Genomic DNA, 13,816 nt, shown 5'->3' with positions numbered 1-13,816 from the left:
AGGCGGGTTGCGCCTGGCACTGGGCCGTATCTTGAGATGTGTCCCTGCAAAATTTGGTTAGATGCCGGTACTCTACGTCCTCGGGTCCCGGCCCTCGAGCTTGTCTCAGCCGTCGCTGGTATGCCAGGTCGCGATGCCGTGGACAAGGCCAGAGGGTGAGGGCTGGAGAGCGAGTAAGAGCCCTGAGTCGCGATGCTCAGGCACCCCCCCTTTAACGTGCAAGTGGCCGACATGGAGAAGAAGGGATGCCGCAGACGGGCATCAAGCAATCAAGCGTGATAGGCGAATGCATAGTTGGAAATAAACGCGAGGGAGATACACGCCGCTGGGCCTAGCCCCAGCGGCTTGGGGATGATGCAGCCCGAGGGGCGCCCACAACAAGGCAAACTAACAACCGAAAAATAAAGGCAGATACATGCCGCAGGGACGGACCCACGCAGCCTGGGAGTGATGCAACCCTGGGAGGGCGCTCCCAGCTGGGAATGAAACTTGAAAGATGTCACCTGAGGATGTCATTGGCGAAGTGGCGTTGGTGCAGCAGACTCGGTGGGCTGCGGAAGCCGATCCTCACGAGCCCCCAGGCCCCGGGGCCTCGGGAGGCTCCGGAGGCACTGGTGGCTCCTCGCGAGCTGTCTTCATCTCCGCCAGGGCCGCGGAACGCCTGTCCTCCTGAGCCTCCATGATGCCCCTCATGAGGCGCTGGTACGCCGCAGCCATGCTCGGCAGGCCGTAAGGCATGCGAACGTAGCTGTGGGGTGGACCCCCGCAGCGCCCCACTTGCGAGGGCCAGAGGCGCTCCGTTGTGGCGATCTGATTGAGCCCTGGTACGTTGACGCAGACGCGCAGCCCACCATCCTCGCCTGGATGTGGAGCCACAGCTGGTGGACGACGGCAACCTCTCATGATCCTTGACTCCTGTAGTTCTTGAATGGCCTTGTTAACGAACTCGTGCTGGTCTGACCTCCCTTGCATGGCTCCTTCCCGAGGGAAACGTGCTTCGAAGAACGCCTCCACATGGTGCCCAAGCGCCTCCCTCGTGACCCTGGCTAGGTCGGTGGCCCTCCAGGTGAGAGCCCCCGAGCCCTGCCTGAGGAGGGCGCCGGGCGCGCTTTCCTATGCGATGGAAGGAGGGTCCTCCTGGGCAGACACGGGCCCTGAGGGGCCTGCCTCCTGAGGGGCTGAGCCTGGCGACGTCTTCTTCTTGGGGGTGGTCCAGGAAGCCTCCTGCTTCCGCGATCTGGGTCTTCTAGCGACGCGGCCTGAAAGGCTCGCTCCAGGGAACACACTGCATCCTTCTCTTCGCAGGGCACCGTGATGACGCCGCCACTTCCTGGCATCTTGAGGACGTTGTAGCCATGGTGAGTCACGGCCATGAACTTGGCCAGCGCTGGGTACCCGAGGATGGCATTGTACGGCAGGCGGATGTGGGCGACGTTGAAGTCGATGAGCTCGGTGCGGTAGTTGCTGCGGGGCCCGAAGGTGACAGGGAGGCGGACCTGCCTGATCGGGACTGTGGAACCGTCGGTGACTCCGGAGAAAGGCTTGGTTGGCTGAAGCTGGTCATAGGGCACTTGGAGATTGTTGAATGTTTCCACGGACAGGACGTTGAGCCCCGCCCCTCCGTCGATGAGGGTCTTGGTGACCAGCACGTTGCTGATGACTGGGGAGCAAAGCATCGGGAGGACTCCGGCCGTGGCCGAGCACTTGAGCTGGTTTGCGGAGCTGAACGTGATGGCGCACGCCAACCACCTGAGGGGGCGCGTTGCTTCGAGCTTGGGGAGAACTGCATTCACTTCGCGGGCAAACTGCTTGAAGATACGTTGAGAGGCTGGGGCTTGAGCTCCGCCCAGGATGCAGGCGATTGCGTGCGGCTCTTGGAAGCCCCCAACCCCCTCGTCTTGATGGCGGTCTTCGTTCCTCCTTGGCTGAGGCGGCAGCGGAGGTAGGCCTGCGTTGCCATGAGGGCGATCCTCACGAGGCTGATCCCTCCAGTCCCCCTCGCGAGGCAGGTCCCGCCAACGGTCCTCGTGAGGTTGGTCGCGCCACCCCTGGCGCGGGCCGCGATCTTCCCAGCGTCCTGGGTTTCTTCCTCCTCCTCGGTCGTAGCCCCGGTCAGCACGGTCAGGGCGACGGCCGATCCTTCCTTCTCGCACGGCGCGGAGTTCTTGACATTCGTTGGTGTTGTGGGTGTGGAGGTCGTGGTACACACAGTACCGGCTGCCCCTGGAGGGTTCAGGCAGATCCTTGCCCCGCTTGGTGTCTGGTTCGGCTGCGAGTACGGCAGCCCCCTTGCGCTTCACGTCCTTGGCCTTGGGCTTCTTCTCTTCTGGGTCTGCGGCAGGCAGCTCGAGGAGGGAGAGGCGTCCCTCCTCAGCCCTGGCGCACTTGTTCGCCAAGTTGAACAGCTCCAGGGAGGTGCAGAGGTCTTCATGCATCGCCAGCTCCTCCTTCATCTTGACGTCGCGCACGCCATCGGAGAAGGCCGAGATGATGGCTTCCTCGGACACCTTGGGGATCTTGAGGCGCGCGCTGTTGAAGTGCTGGATGTACTTCTGCAGGGTCTCCCCAGGTTGTTGCTTGATGCGGCGCATGTCGCTCATGGCGGGTGGCCGGTCGCGAGTACCTTGAAAGTTGGCGATGAAGCGGGTGCGCATCTGGTCCCAAGAGGAGATCGTGCCCTGAGCCAGATTCAGGAGCCAGGTGCAAGCTCCTTCCTTCAGCGCCATGGGGAACCAGTTCGCCATGTACTTCTCGTCCCCGCTGGCAGCCTCGATGCCCAGCTCATAGAGCTGGAGGAACTCTGCGGGATCAGTTGTGCAGTCGTAGCGAGGAGGCAGGTCCGGCTTGAACTTGCCGGGCCACACGACGCTACGTAGCTCGGTGGTGTAGGCACGGCAGCCTGCGGTGGCTACGAAAGGCTTCGGTTGGTGGAGAGCTTGGTCTTGAGGGTCCCCACGCACTGCAGCTAGGAGCAGAGCGGGGTCTTAGCGTGCCGGAGCTGGAGCAGGGAGCGCCCGGGCAGCTCCTTGCGGGCGAGGGACTTCTTGGCAGCTCCGTTCTTGCTGCGCTGGCACCTGGCGGAGCGGGTTCCGCCCAGGGGCCACGCGCCTTGGAGCCATGGCGTCTTCTTGGAGAGGAGGCAGCTGGTACGCCCCCGGAGCTTCATTGCCCGCGCGGGGCGGAGTGCGGCGCAGCGGAGCGGACGGCGCAGGAGAGCCCCTTGCGGCGCGGACGAGCTCGGCGACGCGGTCGAGCCACTCCTCGTAGACGTCGTCGACGGGGCGGTAGCGCAGGAGTTTGTTTGCCGCGATGAGCGCAGCTCGTGCCTCCAAGGGTGCGTGGAGCGCGCGGGACGAAGAGCCGGCTGGGGCGAGCGATGGAGTAGCGGTGCGGCCGTCTTGCCGCACGGACGGGTGCTGAGACGACGCTTGCTGCTCGCCCCTCGCCGGGCCGGTAGCGGCGTTGACGGCGGGCGACGGGGAACGACGAGGACGTCCACCGACGGGCGCCGTTTGGGCGACGCGGGAAGCGATGGCGGCCCGGCGCTCGGCGCGGGCCCGACGAGCGTCAGACATGGATGCAACGGTCGGAGGAGAGCGGAGTGGTGGAAGACGAATTCCGGCGCACCCCTACCTGGCGCGCCAAATGTCGGATTTCGGGTTCCGGCAGACCCTTAAGGTTCGAACACTGGGGTGCGCGCGGAGATCACGCCTTCTACCTCTCCGCCTCGCAAGGATCTAAACTACTAAAAGAACTGCACAAGGAACACAAGATTTATACTGGTTCGGGCCACCGTTGTGGTGTAATACCCTACTCCAGTGTGTGGTTGGTGGATTGCCTCCTGGGGCTGGTGATGATGAACAATACAAGGAAGAACAGCCTCGCGAGGGTCTGTTCTTGGCTAGGGTGATGAACTGCTAGGAGGAGTTCAGCCACCTTTCTCTCTCTCTCTCTCTCAGACGAGATGATGATCCTCTCCTACCCTGGGGGTGGCTAGTCCTATTTATAGAGGCCCTAGTCCTCTTCCCAAATATTGAGCGGGAAGGGAGCCAACAATGGCGGGCTAATTCGAAGGGGAACATCTAGTACACTTATCCTGACAAAAGCAGTCTTCGCCTGCCAAAGGCTCTGCGGTGACGCCGTGTTGGGCTCCATGGTGACCTCCATCTCGTAGTCCTCCTGGTCTTGGTCTCGTTGCACCGAAATGGCAACCTTTGCCTGATGCCTCGGTACTCCGCGGCTGCGCTTCCCCCCTTTGCACCAAAGAGGAAAGAAGGACGCTGTGCGCGCTGGCGCCCGCCTGGCACCCTGAGTCGTCATGGCTTACGTCACGGGCACCTCGCGAGGTACCCTGCCTTGATATCTCCGCCTCCTCGCAAGCCAGCCTGATGAGGCTGCGCCTGAGGATGCGCCGTGTCGTCCGCCCTGCGAGGCTTGGCCCCTCGCGAGGGTCTTGAGTCTTGTGTTGATGAAGATGGGCTGCGCTGGGCCCCCATTTGAGCCATGCCGCAGGCCGCAGGCAGGCAAGTCTGGGGACCCCCGTTCCCAGAATGCCGACAGATGTTAATGGGCTTATTTTTACACTTTTATACTATTTTTGGGACTAACCTATTAACAGGAGGCCCAGCCCAAATTGCTGTTTTTTTGCCTATTTTAGAGTTTCGCCAAAAAGGAATATCAAACGGAGTCCAAACGGAATGAAACCTTCGGGAGCGTGATTTTTGGAACAAACGTGATCCAGGGGATTTGGAGTGGACGTTAAGAAACAATCGAGGAGGCCACGAGGCAGGGGCGTGCCTATCCCCCTGGGCGCACCCTCCACCCTCATGGGCCCCTCGTTGCTTCACCGACCTACTTCTTTCTCCTATATATATATATATATATATATATATATTCATATACCCCGCAAACATCCAGGAGCACCACGAAACCCTATTTCCACCGCCGCAACCTTCTGTACCCAAGAGATCCCATCTTGGGGCCTTTTCCGGAGCTCCGCCGGAGGGGGCATTGATCACGGAGGGCCTCTACATCAACTACATGGCCCCTCTGATGATGTGTGAGTAGTTTATTTCAGACCTTCGGGTCCATAGCTAGTAGCTAGATGGGTTCTTCTCTCTCTTTGGATCTCAATACAAAGTTCTCCTCGATTCTCTTGGAGATCTATTCGATGTAACTCTTCTTTTTGCGGTGTGTTTGTCGAGATCCGATGAATTGTGGGTTTATGATCAAGTTTATCTATGAACAATATTTGAATCTTCTCTGAATTCTTTTATGTATGATTGGTTTATCTTTGCAAGTCTTTTCGAATTATCAGTTTGGTTTGGCCTAATAGATTGATCTTTCTTGCAATGGGAGAAACTCTTAGCTTTGGGTTCAATCTTGCGGTGCTCGATCCCAGTGATAGAAAGGGAAACGACACATATTGTATTGTTGCCATCGAGGATAAAAAGATGGGGTTTATATCATATTGCATGAGTTTATCTCTCTACATCATGTCATCTTGCTTAGGGCGTTACTCTGTTCTTATGAACTTAATACTCTAGATGCATGCTGGATAGTGGTCGATGTGTGGAGTAATAGTAGTAGATGCAGGCAGGAGTCGGTCTACTTGTCACGGACATGATGCCTCTATACATGATCATACCTAGATATTCTCACAATTATTCGCTTTTCTATCAATTGCTCGACAGTAATTTGTTCACCACCGTAATACTTATGCTATCTTGAGAGAAGCCACTAGTGAAACCTATGCCCCCTAGGTCTATTCTCCATCATATAAGTTTCCCATCTATTTTATTTTGCAATCTTTACTTTCAATCTATATAATAAAAATACCAAAAATATTTATCTTATTATTATCATCTCTATCAGATCTCACTCTTGCAAGTGGCCGTGAAGAGCTTGACAACCCCTTTATCGCGTTGGTTGCGAGGTTCTTATTTGTTTGTGTAGGTACGAGGTGACTCGCGCATGGTCTCCTACTGGATTGATACATTGGTTCTCAAAAACTGAGGGAAATACTTACGCTGCTTTACTGCACCACCCTTTCCTCTTCAAGGGAAAACCAACGCAGTGCTCAAAAGGTAGCAAGAAGGATTTCTGGCGCCGTTGCCGGGGTTCTACGCCAAGCAAGACATACCAAGTACCCATCACAACTCTTATCCTTCGCATTACATTATTTGCCATTTGTCTCTCATTTTCCTCTCCCCCACTTCACCCTTACCGTTTTATTCGCCCTCTCTTTCCGTTCGCCTCTTTTCTGCTAGCTTCGTCGTTATGGCTAGTCCTTTATCCACTCCTTTGTCTCCCGAGAATGAAGTTCTTAATTTTAAACAAAGGGAGGGATAAAATCTAAAAGATGCCTGGTATAGAATTTGCAATGCGCAAAATAGATCTACTAGGAAGCAATCTACTTCCGTTCTTCTTCGCAATTTTTATGTAGGCATCACTCCTTGGAATAGATGTATTCTTGATACCATTACCGGAGGAAATTTATTGGATAGCCATACTTTTGATTCTTATAATGCTATGATAGATTTGTTTGGCCCACCACCTCTTTTGGTTAATGGAACTATTTTAACTTTGTAACATGTGATGCAATGGCTTGAAATTATTGAAAATAAAGTTGCCATCGTAGAGTTAATTGAAAATTTGGATAGAAAGATCCATAACCAAATTACCCAATACGGATCTAAGGTAGGAGTTGCTCTTAAATTTTTTAAAGAAAAGGGACCTATGGTTAATGAAAAGATAGATCAAGATTCCACTATAATTGATAAAATTGAGGATATTATTACCAACCTTGGGTCTGCCTTTTCTTCCGTGAAAAACACTCCTCCTAATGCTAAGATTGCCAAATTGATGTATGTTCCTAAAAATAAGGGTGAAACTTCTAGTAAGGAAAATGCGGACCTCAAATCCATAAGTGTTCACCCCAATTTTCTCACTATCCATAAGGAACCTTTTGCTACAAATGATTTTCTTGATTTCGTGCCTAGGAGTTTGATAATTAATAAAAAGAAAGAGACTCCTAAAAGCTATAGATGTCTTATTGAAGAATTGCCTACCAAAGATGGCAATACCTAGATCTATCTTCGCTTTTATGCCTAGCTAGGGGCGTTAAACGATAGCGCTTGTTGGGAGGCAACCCAATTTTATTTTCATTCCTTGCTTTTTGTTCCTGTTTAGTAATAAATAATTTATCTAGCCTCTGTTTAGATGTGGTTCTATGCTTTTAATTAGTGTTTGTGCCAAGTAGAACCTTTGGGAAGATTTGGGGAAAGTCTTTGCGATCTTGCTGTAAAAAACAGAAATTTTAGCGCTCACGATATTTGCTGCCATCTTTTACTGGAGAGTGTGATTAGTGTTTGTTCCAAGTAGAACCGTTGGGAAGACTTGCGGAAAGTATTTTTGATCTTGCTGTAAAAAATAGAAACTTTAGCGCTCACGAGAATTGTTGCCATTTTTCATTGGAGAGTGATATTTAGTTAATTCTTTTTGAAGATGATTAATAGATAAATTCCTCATGGCCAGCAGTTTATTTTAGAATTTTTGGGGTTCCAGAAGTATTCGAAACCTACAGATTACTATAGACTGTTCTGTTTTTGACAGATTCTGTTTTTCGTGTGTTGTTTGCTTATTTTGATGAATCTATGGCTAGTAAATGAGTTTATAAACCATAGAAAAGTTGGAATACAATAGGTTTAAAACCAATATAAATAAAGAATGAGTTAATTACAGTACCTTGAAATGGTGGTTTGTTTTCTTTTACTAACGGAGCTCACGAAGATTTTCTTTTAAGTTTTGTGTTGTGAAGTTTTCAAGTTTTGGGTAAGGATTTGATGGATTATGTAACAAGGAGTGGCAAGAGCCTAAGCTTGGGGATGTCCAAGGCACCCCAAGGTAAAATACAAGGACACCAAAAAGCCTAAGCTTGGGGATGCCCCGGAAGGCATCCCCTCTTTCGTCTTTGTTCGTCGGTAACTTTACTTGGAGCTATATTTTTATTCGCCACATGATATGTGTTTTGCTTGGAGCATCTTGTATGATTTGAGTCTTTGCTTTTTAGTTTACCACAATCATCCTTGCTGTACACACCTTTTGAGAGAGACACATATGAATTGGAATTTATTAGAATACTCTATGTGCTTCACTTATATCTTTTGAGCTATATAGTTTTTGCTCTAGTACTTCACTTATATCCTTTAGAGCACGGTGGTGGTTTTATTTTATAAAAATAATTGATCTTTCATGCTTCATTTATATTATTTTGAGAGTCCTTTAGAACAACATGGCAATTTGCTTTTAGGCATAATAAAAACTTTCATATAAGTGCATTGAATACTAAGAGAAGTTTGATACTTGATGATTGTTTTGAGATATGGAGATAGTGATATCAAAGTTGTGCTAGTTGAGTAGTTGTGAATTTTAGAAATACTTGTGTTGAAGTTTGCAAGTCCTGTAGCATGCACGTATGGTAAACGTTGTGTAACAAATTTGAAACATGAGGTGTTATTTGATTGTCTTCCTTATGAGTGGCGGCCGGGGACGAGCGATGGTCTTTTCCTACCAATCTACCCCCCTAGGAGCATGCACGTAATACTTGGTTTTTGATAACTTGTAGATTTTTGCAATAAGTATATGAGTTCTTTATGACTAATGTTGATTCCATGGATTATACGCACTCTCACCTTTCCATCATTGCTAGCCTCTTCGGTACCATGTCTTGCCCTTTCTCACCTTGAGAGTTGGTGCAAGCTTCGCCGGTGCATCCAAACCCTGTGATACGATACACTCTATCACACATAAACCTCCTTATATCTTCCTCAAAACAGCCGCCATACCTACCTATTATGGTATTTCCATAGCCATTCTGAGATATATTGCCATGCAAGTTTCCACCGTTCCATTTATTATGACACGCATCATCATTGTCATATTGCTTTGCATGATCATGTAGTTGACATCGTATTTGTGGCAAAGCCACTGTTCATAATTTTTCATACATGTCACTCTTGATTCATCGCAATCCCGGTACACCGCCGGAGGCATTCATATAGAGTCATATCTTGTTCTACTATCGAATTGTAATCATTGAGTTGTAAATAAAAACAAGTGTGATGATCATCAGTAATAGAGCATTGTCCCATAAAAAAAAGAAAAAAGAAAAAAAGGCCAAATAATAAAAAAGGCCAATAAAATAAAATAAATAAAATAAAAAGGGGCAATGCTACTATCCTTTTTCGACAGTGCTTCAAAGTAGCACCATGATCTTTATGATAGAGAGTCTCTTGTTTTGTAATTTTCATGTACTAGTGGGAATTTTTCATTATAGAACTTGGCTTGTATATTCTAACAATGGGCCTCCTCAAGTGCCCTAGGTCTTCGTGAGCAAGCAAGTTGGATGCACACCCACTTAGTTTCTTTTGTTGACCTTTCATACATTTATAGCTCTAAGTGCATCTGTTGCATGGCAATCCCTACTCCTTGCATTGACATCAATTGATGGGCATCTCCCTAGCCCATTGATTAGCCACGCCGATGTGAGACTTTCTCCTTTTTTGTCTTCTCCACATAACCCCTTCATTATATTCTATTCCACCCATAGTGCTATATCCATGGCTCATGCTCATGTATTGCGTGAAAGTTGAAAAAAGTTTGAGATTACTAAAGTATGAAACAATTGCTTGGCTTGTCATCGGGGTTGTGCATGATGAGAGCATTCTTGTGTGATGAAAATGGAGCATGACCAAACTATATGATTTTGTAGGGATGAACTTTCTTTGGCCATGTTATTTTGAGAAGACATGATTGCTTAGTTAGTATGCTTGAAGTATTATTATTTTTATGTAAATATTAAACTTCTATCTTCAATCTTTCAGATCTGAACATTCATGCCACAATAAAGAAAATTACATTGAGAAATATGTTAGGAAGCATTCCACATCAAAAATTCTGTTTTTACCATTTACCTACTCGAGGACGAGCATGAATTAAGCTTGGGGATGCTTGATACATCTCCAACGTATCTATAATTTTTAATTGCTCCATGCTATTATATTATCTATTTTGGATGTTAATGGGCTTATTTTTACACTTTTATACTATTTTGGGACTAACCTATTAACCGGAGGCCCAACCCAAATTGCTGTTTTTTGCCTATTTTAGAGTTTCGCCGAAAAGGAATATCAAACGGAGTCCAAACGGAATGAAACCTTCGGGAGCGTGATTTTTGGAACAAACGTGATCCAGGGGACTTGGAGTGGACGTCAAGAAACAAGCGAGGAGGCCACGAGGCAGGGGGCGTGCCTATCCTCCTGGGTGCGCACTCCACCATCGTGGGCCCCTCGTTGCTCCACCGACCTACTTCTTCCTCCTATATATATCCATATACCCCGCAAACATCTAGGAGCACCACGAAACCCTATTTCCACCGCCGCAATCTTCTGTACCCAAGAGATCCCATCTTGCACTACAAAAAAAATACACTTCCGTGATGATACGTGTTTATCACAGTAGGTCGCGTTTTTTGTCATGCATGTACATCCATGACGATTTTATGACAGAATCAAGATAGTCACACCTATGTTGTCGTAGAAGTGTTCCATGACATTACCAAAATTATCATCACAGAAGTGTCCACTTCCATGATAAATCGCGTGTCACAGAAGTGCTTTCGTCAAGGGTGACCGACACATGGCATCCACCATAACGGAACGCCGTTAAGCTGTCGGGTCGGGTTTTGGATCCGATAACCCGTTAACAGCCCAGACCAATGGGGATTTTCCACGTGTAAAATCATCATTGGCTGGAGGAAACACGCGTCGGCTCACCGTTGGGACAGATGTCATCCGCTCATTGGACCGAAGGCGCCTATGATACGGTGACATGTGGCACGGCCCAATAGAGGCCCATTCATGTGAAAAGGCCGGCCCGTTTGACTTGGTCAAAAGGTGGCGGGCCGGCCCACGAAAAGCCTGTTAACGGCATGTTCGCATGTAGCCCATTTACAGCCCGCTAACCCAGGGCCCGTTACGCCCTATCCGAATTAGGCCCAGTAGTGTCATCTGGGCCGTCCAATATGATTCAGCCCGTTTTAACTTCCGGCCCATGTGTGGCCCATGACTTCTTTCGGCCCATATGAGGACCTTTGTAACTCTTGGCCCATTAACAGCCCGTGGTGAAACTGGCCCGTAATGAACAGTGTATCACTTTATACCCATTAACGGTTTGTTATTCCATTGGGCCGTTTCCAGCCCAAGTTATCTTTCGGCCTTCTCAGGGCCCATTGATTCTTGGGCTCATTTGCAGCATTCGGTTACATACGGCCCGTTACTGTCATTTTCTGCTTGTGGGCCAAATTCAGCCCGTTGTTACAGTCGGCCCGTTTGTGGACCGTCAATACGTTGGGCCATTTTCATGTAAAAAAACCCGTTGGGCTGTTTTCATAGAGTTATCAAATACGGCCTATTAACGGCCCGTTATGGTCCACGAATAGTACGACCCATGATTGGCGAAATGATGATACGCCCCGTAGAAGGCCCATGGATCCTACGGCCCGTATGAGGCCCATGGATAGTACGGCCCGTAGAAGGCCCATGGATCGTACGGCCCGTAGGAGGCCCATGGACCCTACGGCTCGTAGAAGGCCCATGGACCCTAAGGCCCGTATAGAAGGCCGATGGATCCTACGGCCGTACAAAGACCCATGGATCATACGGCCTGCATGAGGCCCATGGTTACAACAGTCCGTGTGTTGCCATGCTTATTTTGGCCTAGTTACCAAAAATAGGCTATTGTGGCCACTAGAAAAAAAACAGAAAAAGAACTGAAGTGACTACATGCAAACAACTAAACAAGACAATAAGGAAATAAATAAGCAAGCAATTAACGGTAGCCTATTACCGCTATTACACATATTACATCCACTGGGCATCAAAGTTCACCACCGGTGCAAATATAGGGAACAAAGCAACACATTACATACACTGGCCGTCAAAATTGGCCACCAGTGCAAATAAACGCGGCAGCAAAACAAGAGCATAACTGAAACAACTTCAGAAGAGCTCAATAAACGTTATCCTGGGTATCCACCATGCTGGCAATAAGCTTAGCAAGCTGATTAGCTTTGTCCTGTTTGGCGCTAAAATCCTCCAACGCTTGCTGTTGCACCAGAAAGTATGCATCTGAATGCTCCAGGGACTTCCGCAGTCCTTCCGCTTCTTGTCGCAGCACATCTGATCGATGTCTTTCAGCTTGTAGTTGAGGCTCAAGAAACCGAACTGATTCAGACAGTGAGTTTGAATAGCTTGTGCAAGCGGTAGTGGCCATTAACTCGAACACTAAACCAAGACAGGACTTTGGGGTTGTCTCGCTGTCTTCAAGATAGTCTTCCTTAGCTGTTTTATCAGCTTTGTTGGAGACCAACAAGGATGTGTCACTATCCTGAACCTTATCTGCATTACTTCCTTTACCATTGCTTAATAAGGCATTCTTCCCCAATATTCTGTCAGCATTCTAAAAGAAGAAACAAGCAGACACATAACAAGTTTAGCATGTACTAGTATATGAAACTCATTTCGGTGAACCAGTTCATTAGTAAGGTGGACATGATTAAACAACCAAGTCTTCTATTGCCAAGTACTAGTACATAATAAAAGCATCAAACAAACATATATCTATGTCCTATGGTCACTTCATTGTCTTGCCAAATCAAAATAGAGACACAGTTCAAATCATATCAGTTCAAGACAAAGCAGCAGTGAAAGAATACAAAGCGTGGGAAACTACACGACACAACAAGATTTCAGATGGGTACCACGGGTCTATATGTACAACAACACTATTGGCTCTGTTGTGATGCTAGTAATGTGCATGATATGAAAGTCAACTGTATACACAATTGAAATTGAAATCAACAGAGCTATTGATAAGAGCAAACCTGTTAAAGAAACATGCGTGAACATACCTGCTGTGCCATTGGAGTTTCAATTGGATCCTTCAATTTAAAAATAAGTTTGTATGAGTAAATACAGTGATACAAGAGCAAAGCAATCATAGTTAAAAAAGGCGCGCCTAAGCGAGCGCTTAAGCGCACCTAGGCTCTAGGCGTTGGAAAAACGCATTGCGCATAACTACGCATAATCTGTGCATAACTGCGCATAAGCATGCGCTTTGGTCAGTAAAGCGCAAGGCGGTGGCAAAACGCACAATTAACGCCTAGCGCTTTTTTGAACTATGATAGAAATGGAATCTTAAATTAGAATAGTTGTTCTTCAGGTTTAGGCACTTGTTCTACATGAACAGAGTACAATAAGACGCAAGAATATAATGCTTAAAAATAGAAAAGAAGCTCATAGACCTTACCACATTCTTGGTTCGGGACCAGTACATAACAAGGCGTTCCCAGTCATCGTCCAGTAAATGTGTCTCAGGAGAACGTAAGGGAATTTGATGAGTTTCTTTGCCGGTGAAGTATGTTTTCTTCAGGTAATTCCGATACTGCCACCAAGCATTCTTGAAGATAGCAGAGGTATTAGAACAGGTTACCTCATCCTGAGTTTCCAAATCGGTCCTTCTCTATAGAGAAAAATGGGAAAATTTGATGTATTATAACCATCATGGAGGTAGGATGTATGGGACGAAGCAAAGTAATTGCCATGAATAACATTACTTACACATAACTCCTGGACAAACACCTGCAACTGGCATTTTCCTTCATCTCCAGTATAATATTTCCAAGATGGGAAGATACGCACATACGATTTAACAACATCAAAGGCGATATATGCTAAACTACGACTAGCTGGTTGTG

Source organism: Triticum urartu, chromosome 1A, assembly GCF_056163025.1.
Source record: "Triticum urartu cultivar PI428250 chromosome 1A, HENAU_Tu73, whole genome shotgun sequence".
NCBI lineage: Eukaryota > Viridiplantae > Streptophyta > Magnoliopsida > Poales > Poaceae > Triticum > Triticum urartu.
This window is presented reverse-complemented; position numbering follows the sequence as displayed.